The following is a 13,534-nucleotide window of genomic DNA, read 5'->3' on the forward strand; positions in this document are numbered from 1 at the left end:
AGCAATAAATGCCCACATGAGAAGCAAAGAAAAATCTAAAATTGACATCCTATCATGAAAATTGAAAGAGTTAGAGGAGCAAGATCAAAAAAACTCAAAAGCTAGCAGAAGACAAGAAATAACTAAGATCAGAGCAGCACCGAAGGAGATAGGGACACAAAAAACCCTTCAAAAAATCAATAAATCCAGGAGCTGGTTTTATTGAAAAGATCAACAAAATAGGCCACTGGCCAGATTACTAAGAAAAGAGAGAATAATCAAATAGATGCAATAAAAAATGACAAAGGGGATATCACCACAGATTCCACAGAAATACAAGCTACCATCAAACATTACTACAAACAACTCTATGCACATAAACCAGTAAACCTGGAAGAAATGGATAAATTCCTGGACACTTGTACCCTCCCAAGCCTAAACCAGGAAGAAGTCGGAAGCCTGAACAGACCAGTAACAAAGGCTGAAGTTGAGGCTGCAATCAATAGCCTACCAACCAAAAAAAGCCCAGGTCCAGATGGGTTCACAGCTGAATTCTACCAGACGTACAAAGAGGAGCTGATACCACTCCTTCTGAAACTCTTCCAAACAATCCAAAAAGAGGGAATCCTTCCCAAATCATTTGATGAGACCAACATCATCCTGATATCAAAACCCAGGAGAGACTCAACAAAAAAAGAAAATTTCAGACCAATATCCATGATGAACATTGATGCAAAAATCCTCAGTAAAATACTGGCAAACCAATTGCAACAAGCCATCAAAAAGCTTATCCATCATGATCAAGCAGGCTTCATCCCAGGGATGCAAGGCTAGTTCAACATACGCAAGTCTATAAATATAATCCACAACATAAACAGAACCAAAGACAAAAACCACATGATTATCTCAATAGATGCAGAGAAGGCCTTTGACAAAATTCAACAGCATGTTATGCTAAAACCTCTCAGTAAACTGGGTATTGATGGAACATATCTCAAAATAATAAAAGCTATTTACAACAAATCCACAGCCAATATCATACTGAATGGGGAAAAACTGGAAGCATTCCCTTTGAAATCTGGCACTAGACAAGGGTGCCCTCTCTCACCACTCCTATTCAATATAGTGTTGGAAGTTCTAGCCAGAGCACTCAGGCAAGAAAAATAAAGCGTATTCAGTTAGGAAAGGAGGAAGTCAAATTGTCTCTATTTGCAGATGACATGATTGCATATTTAGAAGACTCCATCGTCTCAGCCCAAAATCTCCTGAAACTGATAAGCAACTTCAGCAAAGTCTCAAGATACAAAATCAATGTGCAGAAATCACAAGCATTCCTGTACACCACTAACAGACTTAAAGAGAGCCAAATCAAGAACAAACTGCCATACAAAATTGCTACAAAGAAAATAAAATACCCAGGAATACAACTAACAAAGGATGTAAAGGACATCTTCAAGGAGAACTACAAAGCACTGCTCAACAAAATAAGAGAGGATACAAATGGAAAAACATTCCATGCTCATGGTCAGGAAGAATCAATATTGCAAAATGGCCATACTGCCCAAAGTAATTTACAGATGCAATGCTATTGCCATCAAGTTACCTATGACCCTCTTCCCAGAACTGGAAAAAACCACCTTAAACTTCCTATGGAACCAAAAGAGAGCCCACATAGCCAAGTCAATTCTAAGCAAAAAGAACAAAGCTGGAGACATCACACTACCTGACTTCAAACTACAAGTCTACAGTAATCAAAACAGCATGGTACTGGTACCAAAACAGAGATATAGACCAATGGAACAGAACAGAGGCCTCAGAGGCAACACCACACATCTACAACCATCTGATCTTTGACAAACCTGACAAAAACAAGCAATGGGGAACAGATTCCCCTTTTAATAAATGGTGTTGGGAAACTGGCTTGCCATATGTAGAAAACAAACTGGACCCCTTCCTGACACCTTACACTAAAATATACTCCAGATGGATTAAAGATTTAAACATAAGGCCTAACACCATAAAAACCCTAGAAGAAAACCTAGGCAAAACCATTCAGGACATAAGCACAGGCAAGGACTTCATGACTAAAACAGCAAAAGCATTGGCAACAAAAGCCAAAATAGACAAATGGGATCTAACCAAACTCCAGAGCTTCTCTACAGCAAAAGAAACAATTTCGGAGTGAACTGGCAGCCAGCAGAACGGGAAAAAATTTTTGCAATCTACCCATCTGTCAAAGGGCTAATATCCAGAATCTACAAAGAACTAAACCAGAATTTACAAGAAAAAAAACAAACAAACCCATTCAAAAGTGGGTGAAGGACATGAACAGACACTTTTCAAAAGAAGACATACATGAGGCCAACAAACATATGAAAAAATGCTCATCACCACTGGTCATTAGAGAAATGGAAATCAAAACCACATTGAGATTCTATCTCCTGCCAGTTAGAATGGTGATCATCAAAAAATCTGGAGACAACAGATGATGGAGAGGATGTGGAAAAATAGGAACACTTTTACACTGTTGGTGGGAGTGTAAATTAGTTCAACCATTGTGGAAGACAGTGTGGTGATTCCTCAAGGACCTAGAAATAGAAATTCCATTTGACCCAGGAATCCCATTACTTGGTATGTATCCAAAGGATTATAAATCGTTCTACTATAAAGACACATGCACACATATGATCATTGTGGCACTGTTTAGCAAAGACCTACAACCAACCCAAATGCCCATCGATGATAGACTGTACAAGGAAAATGTGGCACATAGAACCATGGAATGCTATGCAGCCATAAAAACTGATGAGTTCATGTCCTTTGTAGGGACATGGCTGAATCTGGAAGCCGTCATTCTCAGCACACTGACACAAGAACAGAAAAACAAACACTGCATGTTCTCACTCATAGGCAGGTATTGAACAGTGAGAACACATGGACACAGGGAGGGGAGCATCACACACTGGGATCTGTTGGGTGGGAACAGGGGAGGGACAGCGGTGGGTAGGAGGGTTGGGGAGTGATAACATGGGGAGAAATGCCAGATACAGGTGACGGGGGGATGGAGGTAGCAAACCACATTGCCATATATGTACCTATGCAACAATCCTGCATGTTTTGCACATGTACCCTAATGTGCAATAAAATATATATATATTTTAAAAATTAACCTTTGTGATAGACACTACACATAGCTAAGTACAGTCATAGCTGTCGAGCATATTTTTCTGTGCTTTGTAACAAAGGGCAGAGAAGTTTAAACAAAAAATGTTACGTCATGTGTCTAAGAAAGCAATTAGCAGAGGTGGCGCTTTAAGGCAGAACCACAACAGCTGGCTCGCTGGGTGGTGATGGTAAGGCATGCTATGGTGAGCAACAGAAGGCTGTTTCAAGGTAGCATTGCTCCTGGTCTTGTCTCTGCTGCTAAGCAGCTCTGTGACATTCCCAAGTCACTTTCCCTCTCTGGGCTTTGGTTAACTTATTTACCACATCGGAGGGTGGGTTTGATCATCCCTGTGACTCCTAATAGTAAGACCAAATTGGCTGAATATCCCAGCACATAATGGCTTATCCCAAAAGATAAACAAGGGCAAAAGAGTATTTTTAGAAAAGTTTAATTTTGGACTCCAGCTGAGTTTTCTTGGCCACAGGCCTCTCTGCCAAACCTACTTTTGCTGCTTTTCTTTGAGGTAAGAGAGTAATTAAGCAAATAAGAATCAAAAGGGACTCTAAAAGGGATTAACAAGGCTCTCCTTCCTAGGTTTTCTCAGTTGTGTGTAAAGCTACCTAGGGCTCCCTGCTGGATTCCAGAGATACAGGATCACAGTCTCATTTACATTCTTCTCCCGCACAACAGCATATCCATGTTTCGTTACACAGTCATGTTTTTTCTTACATTCCTGCATAAACTCTTCATCTCTGATGTGCTTAGACTTTCTTCAGCTTGGCATTTTAATTCATGAATGTTTAATTCAAGTTTTCAGATGGTACCAAAGAAGAACCCCCTGTACCTGGCACCAGTTGAAAACATGCCCTTGTTTTACTATTGTGCTTCTCCACTTGCCCACCATAATTTTATTTCTCCTCCTTTGGTTTTTGTAAAGTTAAAAATATATTTACTCTCTGTCTCCATGCCCCTTTATAAAAGGTGAAATACAATGCAGCATGATTTGTAATAATGAAAAGTGGTGCATAATGCCCCATAAATGCTCAGAGAGGAAGGAATGGTTTGATTTAAAAAAATTTTAAAAAGGACCACTATTCAAGGGAATACTAAGGAACAGTTAAAAAGAGCAAGGTTCATTGGTATTAACATGGAACATTTTCCAAAACATATGGATAAATGAAAACTAATGTGTATAATATGGTATTATTTATGTGAAGGCTTATCTGAACTACTGTCTTAGTGCAGGCATGTATGTGTATAAACAAGAAAACTCAGGAAGGTCATACAAATGGTAGCAATGGTTTACTCTGGCAGCAGAGTTAAGTGAGGGGTAGCAAAAATAGTGAGAATTTTTGTCTTATCTGCATTACTTAAATTTTAAATGTTAAAAATATAATCATTTGTGCCATTTTAAAAATGTATTTTTAAATAGGATTTTTATAAAGAGTGAGGTGGCAGTGGTTTATATTCACCTCTGAATATAAACAAAAGGTAGAGAAAACATTTCTTCCCCAGATTGATAACCTAGCATCCTGTGCTTGGAGGTGTGGTGATCTTTCTGATTATCTACCAGCATGAGGGAAAATCACACAACAAAGATTTTAGGAAATAAACCATGTATTCCATCCTGGACAAGAACCATCTGAAAACCTCTGCATTTCAGGTCTTAATTACCCTGTCATTTCAGTTTTATTCTCAGAGCTAATTCTGAGAAATGACAGATTTTCTCATATGCTGTGCAATTTAATTACAATTAACTCCTTACAATTTAATTACAGGAAAGTGCTATTTTTTCAGAATCTGAGCAACCAAAAAGTTCACATAATCAGCAGCTTTCCTCTGTAGTCTGCTTTTTGAAAGTGAGACAAATAAGAGACTAAATCAGGAAACTCTTCCAAAAACACCTTTCAAGCTCTGTCATTGGGCCAGTCCAAATGAAGCTTAATTTCTTATACCTTCAGCAATTATAGTACTGTGTGCTGATAACTGATGTTTCTAACAATGGCAGTGAGATAGCACATGCGAACTTGGAAATTTCAAAGAAAGATAAAATTGTAGGTGGTGTCTGGTGTTGCTCTCTGTGTTTTTGAAAATTATAATTCATATCCACATATCTGGTATCTCTCAGATACTCAGAAAATTCAGCAATCGCATTTCTGAACCAAGAGATGTAAGAGACAAGACTTGTGCAGAATGTTTCCAGGTAGCAAACATGGACAAGCCATATTTTAAGCTCTCAGTAGCCACATGTGCCTAGTGGATACCATACTGGAAAGTACAATTCTAAAGCATTCTGACAGGAAGTCTTCCTGACCAGTGGGCTATTAGAGATTGCATCGAACTTCAGGGGGTAGCTTGTCAGGCAGCCAGCCATGTCTTTCTCATCCTTCTGTTTGATCTCTTCTATTTGGTCACCAGCTCCAAGATAGCAGGAAGAAGCAGCATATATCCCCCCACAGGGCATGTCGTGAATGATGCTGGATTGTGCAGGGTTAGCCCTTTCCTCCACCTTCATACCCTCTGTTGAGAGACTCACACTTCCCAGAGTCCTAAGTAGTTTATGCATAGAAAGGGCTGTTTATTCAAGCGCGAGCGGTGCTTAGGCCTGCCACCTGGAGGCCTACCTCTAGTTTCCCTACCTCAGGGAAACTAGTTTCTTTTTTTTTTTTTTTTTTTTTTGAGACGGAGTTTCACTCTTGTTACCCAGGCTGGAGTGCAATGGCGCGATCTCGGCTCACCGCAACCTCCGTCTCCTGGGTTCAGGCAATTCTCCTGCCTCAACCTCCTGAGTAGCTGAGATTACAGGCACACGCCACCATGCCCAGCTAATATTTTGTATTTTTAGCAGAGACGGGGTTTCACCATGTTGACCAGGATGGTCTTGATCTCTTGACCTCGTGATCCACCCGCCTCAGTCTCCCAAAGTGCTGGGATTACAGGCTTGAGCCACCACACCCGAAGGAAACTAGTTTCTAAGCACCAGCAACAGATTCTCCTTGTTCCTTCAGTCTGTTTTCAAATGGCCACCTTCACTCCACAGTGGCTGACTTTGTCCTCTTTGCATGGAGCAGGAGCCTGAAAGGTCACAGCAGCACATCCCTGGAAATGCTGAATCCCAGCTTCCATGGCTTCTGGGACTAAGGGCTGTTTGGTGATCGGCCAGAGGTTTTGAGTTTACCTCTTCCAAAAAATGGCTTTTTTCTCTTCTTTGCATATTATTTTTCTGAATTGCTGCTTGTATTGCTCAGACTACCCCAGATTAATAACAAAACCCTAACTTATTCAAGTCAAGAATTATCTACAACCCTCCTTCTCAACTACTTTTCGTAAGATCATTTCAGTTTATCTTTTGTGCTACATCCTGAATTAATTCCTCAGTTTTGTTTTCTATAATAATTTGTTATTTATTGAATCACTACCTAAGGCTTATTCCATGTTTCAAGGTGTTTTTTCTTTTTACTTCGATGAGTATGTTTATCAGTGCTTTCTTATTTATTTGTTCTTGCCTTATTTTGGCATTCTTTGTTTTATAATTTCTTTTTTCAGGTGGAAAGTATTTCTTCATTTATCTTTTGAGCATCATAAATTTGTTTTAAAATTCTCGTTGAATTGTTTTGTGAATATATTTTGTCTACAGTGCTGTGCAATAAAAGAAATTGTATCTGCACTGTCCAATATGGTGGCTGTTGAGCCCTTGAATTTCATTTGATTTTAATTAATTTTTATTTAAATGTAAATCATCCATATGGCTAGTGGCTACCATATTAGATAACATAGCTCTAGAATAAGTTTTAAAAGCAATCGCTGATTTTGTTGTTAGGATTCGGTTTCCTCCTGTGTTTTATAATTTTGATTTTCAAGCTCATTTTAAGTGGAAGATAATTTATTTTTTCTGTGGCTGGGGGAAGCGAGGTTGGGAAGGAAGGTTGGTTTTCGGTATTCTCTGCTGGGACGCCAGTCTAGAACTATGTCTTTAAATGGTGTTTTGAAGCTCTTGCCTCAGAGAGATATTGATGCGCACCCACTGGCAGCTTGGTTCAGTTTCTGATCAGACCATGTCTTTGTTCTTCTTTTGTAGACCTACCACTTGCTAAAAGCTATAGTCCCTAGCAGTAGCCAGCAATGGCACATTTTTTCACTCTACTTTTTCAAGCAAAAGAGCCCCACCTGAGCCCCAAACATGAAGCCATAAGGCTAATCCCAATCCTCTATTTTTTATGAGTAATTTTCGTCCCTTTTTCCTGCCAGAGCTAGAGCACTATCACTGCCTGCCTGCCTCCAGACTGGGCGCCCAGATGCTTTAGCTTCCCTCACTGCTTTGCCTTTCTTTTCTGTTCTGGCCCTTGGATATGTTTATCTTGTTTTGGAGTCTAGTTATAGCTTTTTAGTTTTCTATTTTTATATTATAACTGGCATTGCTAAGTGTTTGAGATGGAGGGGGCACATCATGACATTAACTTCATGAAGCTATCTTGACCCCATGGTGTCCCCCCCATAACATTACCAGTTATAGCACACAAATGAAGACTTTCACAACTACCTCATCATTCCCTAAGCATTTGGTCACTTGTGTGACAGAACGCAATACGTTCTCTTTAAATGTGTGTTGAATTAATAAATGAAATATCAAACCTCAAAACAAACATTACCTCCAGAGTGGAACTCCCCAAATTTTCAATAAACTCCTTCTATAGTATCTCAATGAGATGATGTAAAGTGATAAAACTCTTCCTCTGAGCCACACAGAGCCCTAGAAATAGAGCAAACACATAATTGAGAAGAGCAGCAAATAATTTGTGGTCATCTCTAATTTACCAAAACACCCAGCTTTTATTATTATTATTATTATTATTTTAAGAAACAGGGTCTCTTACTCCGTTGCCCAGGCTGGTGTAGAGTGGTGTGATCATAGCTCATTATAACCTTGAACTCCTGGGCTCAAGGAACACTCCCACCTCAGCCTGCCAAGTAGATAGGACTACAGGCACATGCCATCACACTCAGCTACTTAAAAAAGTTTCTTTTGTAAAGATGGGACTTCCACTATGTTGCCTAGGCTGGCCTCAAACTCCTAGGCTCAAGCAATCTTCCTGCCTCGGCCTCCCAGAGGGCTGGGATTACAGTTATGAGCCACTGCACCAGGCCCATGCTCAGCTTTTTAACAATTCTGAAAGGGATTCCCAAATGTGACTCACAAGTCCCTACCTCTGTCAACCTTGGGCTGCAGAGGATAATAGCAAGGGGAATAAAACAGTAGTGAAATATCTGGGCTGTTGGCCACTAAATGGTCCTGAGCACGCCCGTATATCCATTGAACACTTACGTAGATCCTACCTCTATAGATCCTCACTGTCTTAGCAACTAAAAAAGCTTCTCTTTTCAGGAAAGAAGAAACAGACCAATATGAGTTGGATTGTTGTAATTTTCTTAGTAGTCTCTTTCTGCTATCTGCTTCCCTAATCCTGTGTTTTCTTAGATTTGCAACTAGTTAATACCCACATTTGAGTATTCCCTGTTTTTCTGCTTCCAACAGTTGAATCTTGTGCTCCTCTTTGTTTTAAAAACAGGCAGGGAACTTGGACAAGCAGGATCTTAAGTCCCTCAAAGACCTGCCTTGGTGTTACTGGAATTGAGCCTGTGGCTGGCTGGCAAGAAGCGTCTTGGTATTTTTAATAACTCACCTGCTCCAGACATTTTTATGTAGTGAGGTTTAGGGCTAATGAGCAGATCACTCGTAAAGAATACAGATTAAAACTCTTCCCAAATCTTACTTAGAAAACTTTTTAAAAAATGGATCAAGGCTTAGTGCATCTATGGGTATGAGTGACCTCAGTTAATGATTCTATTAACCCAGTAAAAACTGGGTTTAAACAAAGCACCATAGAATAATCAAGTATCTAATACAGTATCTCATGCGTATCTACTCCCTGAACAAACTACTGACAAATGTGATTTTATTGAATCCCGATCGTTTGTAAGTTGTCATGGAGGTTAGTAGAGTTACTTCTAGCCAGTTCATTCTGTTTGCCAAAGAATGTTTTTCCGTGCTCCTTTGTATGGGATTGTCAGTTGTCTCTGGGAGATGCTAGATAGAAATTACGATATAATGATGGTAGATGATATAATGAAAACTGAGAGAAGCTACTTTGATAATGATTTCAAAACAGCTTCTAAGATATGCTTATCACCTCAAACAAATAGATGTTTGCTATAGATGGTTTAATATTAAAATTTGCTATTCAATAAATGAAATCCAAAAAATTTTAGTTAGGGCATCTTTCAGATTGGTTACCAAACACTCTCAAAATAAAAATACACAGATCAATAATTTGTTCAACTTTGTGGAACATGCAATATCACTTAGGTTCAAGAACAAGTGAATTCAGAAGGACTGGGTGGAAAAATTTGCTGCTATAGCATAAAAATCAAAGATGTACTTTATGTTTCAAACATCATCCCTCACTCACTGGGAGCCTTAGGCTGGGTTCAGCATGATGGAACTGGAGATCCCAAGAAAGGGACAATTTCAGTTGCATTTTCATCAAGCCCCAGGATAGAAGGGAGAATTATGTGAAAATGTTAATAGAAAAGAGCAACTGTTTCTTGCCCCCATGGTCATTTATACACCTCATGCCTGAACAACTGGATAAATTAGTAGCTGTGCCTTCCTCACAATCAAATATGTATGCAGGATGGTTTCAGAAGAGTTCAACCTCCTGCCCTAAACTGGTTTCTTGTAATACTTCGGAAATTGCGTTGTAACCGATAAGCAGCATTCTGATGCAGTTAATTAAGTAAAACCTCACTACATCCAAAGCAGTAGGAAGATGGATGGATGGATGTGGCCTTAAGCTTTCCCCCACCCAGAGAACATTTCTACCCAGAACAAAGAAATCAGACTAAACTTGATATGATTTGGTTGTTTAGATATACTCTTTAAATCGGATTCCTTTAGAATATCATGTGTTCTCCATAGAGGATGAACAGAAGTTCCTCTTGGAGAGAATGTTTGCTCAAATACTCTGGTAGTAGGTGCATTTGCAGCAGTCCTATTCCCTGTGATCATGGGTGTACCTTTATAATGGGGAAAATCACATGAAACACTTCACCTCCTACCTGTCTGATGACGCTTCCCTGCAGAGGAGGTATTGTTTATATATAGTACCTAACACTTCAGGATGCTCAGCACAGTGCTTAATTCTTTATGTATATTAACTCATTTAATTCTCACAAGAAAACTTAAGAGGTATTTTTACATATAGTAATTTGGGCTTTTTTTTTTTTTTGAGACGGAATCTTGCCCTGTCGCCCAGGCTGGGGTGCCGTTGTGTGATCTCAGCTCGCTGTCCTCCGCCTCCCAGGTTTAAGCAATTCTCCTGTCCCAGCCTCCCAAGTAGCTGGGACTACAGGTGTGTGCCACCACACCTCGCTGATTTTTGTGGTTTGGGTAGAGACGGGGTTTCACCATGTTGGCCAGGCTGGTTGCAAAACTCCTGATCTCAAGAGATCTGCCTGCCTCTGCCTCCCAAAGAGCTGGGATTTCAGGCATGAGCTATGCCAGTCCTCACATAGTAATTTTTATATATTCTAAATATAGAAATATTTCCAGATAAGATCTGGAATTTACATCCCAACTATGGGGAGTAGAACATGGAGGTATGTCCATGGAACAGGGTTGGCCATGACTTAATGGTTCTTAGGGCTTAGAGATAAGATTTAGGGGTCCATGTTTTATCCTGCACACTTTTGTGTACATTCGAAATTTCCCCATAATAAAAGCATAAGAAAAACTCTGAGGTAGGTATTATTTTTTTCTCTTTCTTATAGATGGTAAAATTTGCCCAAGTTCACACAATTTCAAAGACTATGCATTCGGCCACTGTACTCAAGGTTGTGAAACTGCACCAAGGTGCCCCAGGGCACCATCATGAACTGATTGTGGATGGAAGCACAGCAATACTCAATATCAGTCAGACACGTTGTGAACTACCATACTAGCTCAAGTTCACAGTTTACACATTGGATTTCACTATCTTCCTTTTTATGATGTTATTTCTTTGGGAAGCTGGGTTTTCAGTACTTGTCATTGAGTGCAAGCACCATGTGAAAAATCAGTGTGGAACAGGAACTGTGGGTGATGGTGTGCAATCTGACTGTGAGGTTTGAAAAGTTGTGCAGTGCCCATTATGTATACACATCCCAATAGGAAGTGTAGATTTCAGAGTGAAATTATTTTTCTCTCAGTTTATGTGCAGTTTTTTCTAATGGCTATTAAGTTGTTAGGATATAAATTTTTAGGTTTTTTTGGACCTAACCAAGGGCCACATGAATCAAAAACATTTGGGAACCCCTGCATTATATTATACTGCCTAAGATGCAGAAGCTAAAATGTGGACCATCCAAATATTTGTTCCCTAAGCTGGTTCAGCCCCCTCATTAGAAGCAATGTGTGCTTATTCACTTATCCATTCAACCAATACATGTTGAACACTTGATATATTCCAAGCACTGATGGGGGCATATAGCAGTGAACAAGAAAGAATCCCTACCCTGACGTGCCTGCTGGGAAGAAAGATAATAAGCAGGATTAACAGTAAGCCTGGCCAGGCGCAGTGGCTCAAGCTGTAATCCCAACACTTTGGGAGGCCGAGGCAGGTGGATCACGAGGTCAAGAGATCGAGACCATCCTCGTCAACATGATGAAACCCCGTCTCTACTAAAAATACAAAAAAACATTAGCTGGGCATGGTGGCATGTGCCTGTAATCCCAGCTACTCAGGAGGTTGAGGCAGGAGAATTGCCTGAACCCAGGAGGCAGAGGTTGCGGTGAGCCGAGATTATGCCATTGCACTCCAGCCTGGGTAACAAGAGTGGAACTCCATCTCAAAAAAAAAAAAAAAAACAGTAAGCCTGCACTGTATTCGATTGTGGTAAGTGCTGAGAAAAGGAGGACAGCGCAAGCTAGGGGATAGGAAATGTGGAGGGCAGGGAGGAAGTGAAATTCTAGACAAGGTGACCAGGGAAGGCATCCCTAAGCTGAGAATTTGGTAAAGACGTGAAAGAGGAAAGAGGTGAGAGAACTATCAGCCACTTAGTTATCTCTCTCTTTTTTGTTTCCTAACACTTTGCTGTGAGAATTAGTTCTCTCTTCATGGAAAAAATAAACCAATTCAGCCAGGTGTGGTGGTTCACGCCTGTAATCTCAGCACTTTGGAAGGCCAAGCTGGGTGGATCACCTGAGATCAGGAGTTCAAGACCAGCCTGGCCAATGTGGCAAAACCCCAGCTCTACTAAAAATAAAAAACTTAGCCAGGCGTGGTGGTGCCGCCTGTAATCCCAGCTGCTCAGGAGGCTGAGGCAGGAGTATCTCTTGAACCTAGAAGATGGAGTTTGCAGTGAGCCAAGTTAGTGCCACTGCACTCCAACCTGGGCAACAGAGCGAGACTCCATCTCAAAAAAACAAAACAAAAAACCAATTCAGAAACAGAGCCCTGAAGTTAAACTATGCAACAAATAGGAAACTGACAAGAACTGGCCTGTATCAGATGGAGTAATTAATGAAATAGCAAAAGAAAAATGGTGTGTAACTTACTTTCTTCTCTGTGGATTACCTTCACTTTTTTTCAGTGAAACCTGACCTTGGAGCATGAAGGAACAAAGGTAATAAATAATCACACCAGCTCAGCCCCATACCTCATTTCCAATGAGAAATCAAGAAGGCCCCAGAGATTTTATGCAAATAAGTCATGTTATCACGACTTGAATGGTAAATGACACTAACTAAAATGCTTAGATGTTTTAAATGGGATCGCCACTGTACTAACACCAGTTGCTCGCATGATAACACCTTCATAGTTTGCTTTTGTATGGAGATATTTTATGAAGATGGAAGTCAAAGGCCATCAGGGGATTTTTTTAATCGAACCATGTATAACATACAGAGGTCAATTCCAAAAATGTTAATAGCAATTAGATCAATCAATCAAAACAAGCAGTGGGTTGTTTTCTTTCTGACACCCTGTAAAGCCCATGTAAATGGAAATACCAGAAGAAAAAACAAGTTTAAATTACCACCACTGAGTTGTTTTGTTGCTGTTGGTTGGCTGGGTGTGTTTTGAAATAGGGTCTCATTCAGTTGCCCAGGCTGGAATGCAGTGGCACTATCACAGCTCACTGCAGCCTCAACCTCCCAAGCTCAAGCAGTCCTCCCATCTCAGCCTCCCGAGTAGCTGGGACCACAGGCATGTACCACCATACCCAGCTAATATCATTTTTTGTAGAGACAGGGTCTCCCTATGTTGTCCAGGCTGGTCTCAGACCCCTGGGCTCAAGTTATTCTCCTACCTGGGCCTCCCAAAGTGCTGGGATTACAGGCATGAACCACCGCGC

General features: G+C 40.4%; 1 protein-coding gene across 6 annotated transcripts in view; it reads left to right on the forward strand.

The window, feature by feature from the left end:
- Positions 1-13,534, forward strand: part of TMEM108 (transmembrane protein 108) — a 367,717-nt gene that overhangs the window by 253,311 nt on the left and 100,872 nt on the right. The gene's annotated exons all lie outside the window — the stretch shown is intronic.

This window comes from Cebus imitator, unplaced genomic scaffold (assembly GCF_001604975.1).
Source record: "Cebus imitator isolate Cc_AM_T3 unplaced genomic scaffold, Cebus_imitator-1.0 Scaffold340, whole genome shotgun sequence".
Taxonomy (NCBI): Eukaryota; Metazoa; Chordata; class Mammalia; order Primates; family Cebidae; genus Cebus; species Cebus imitator.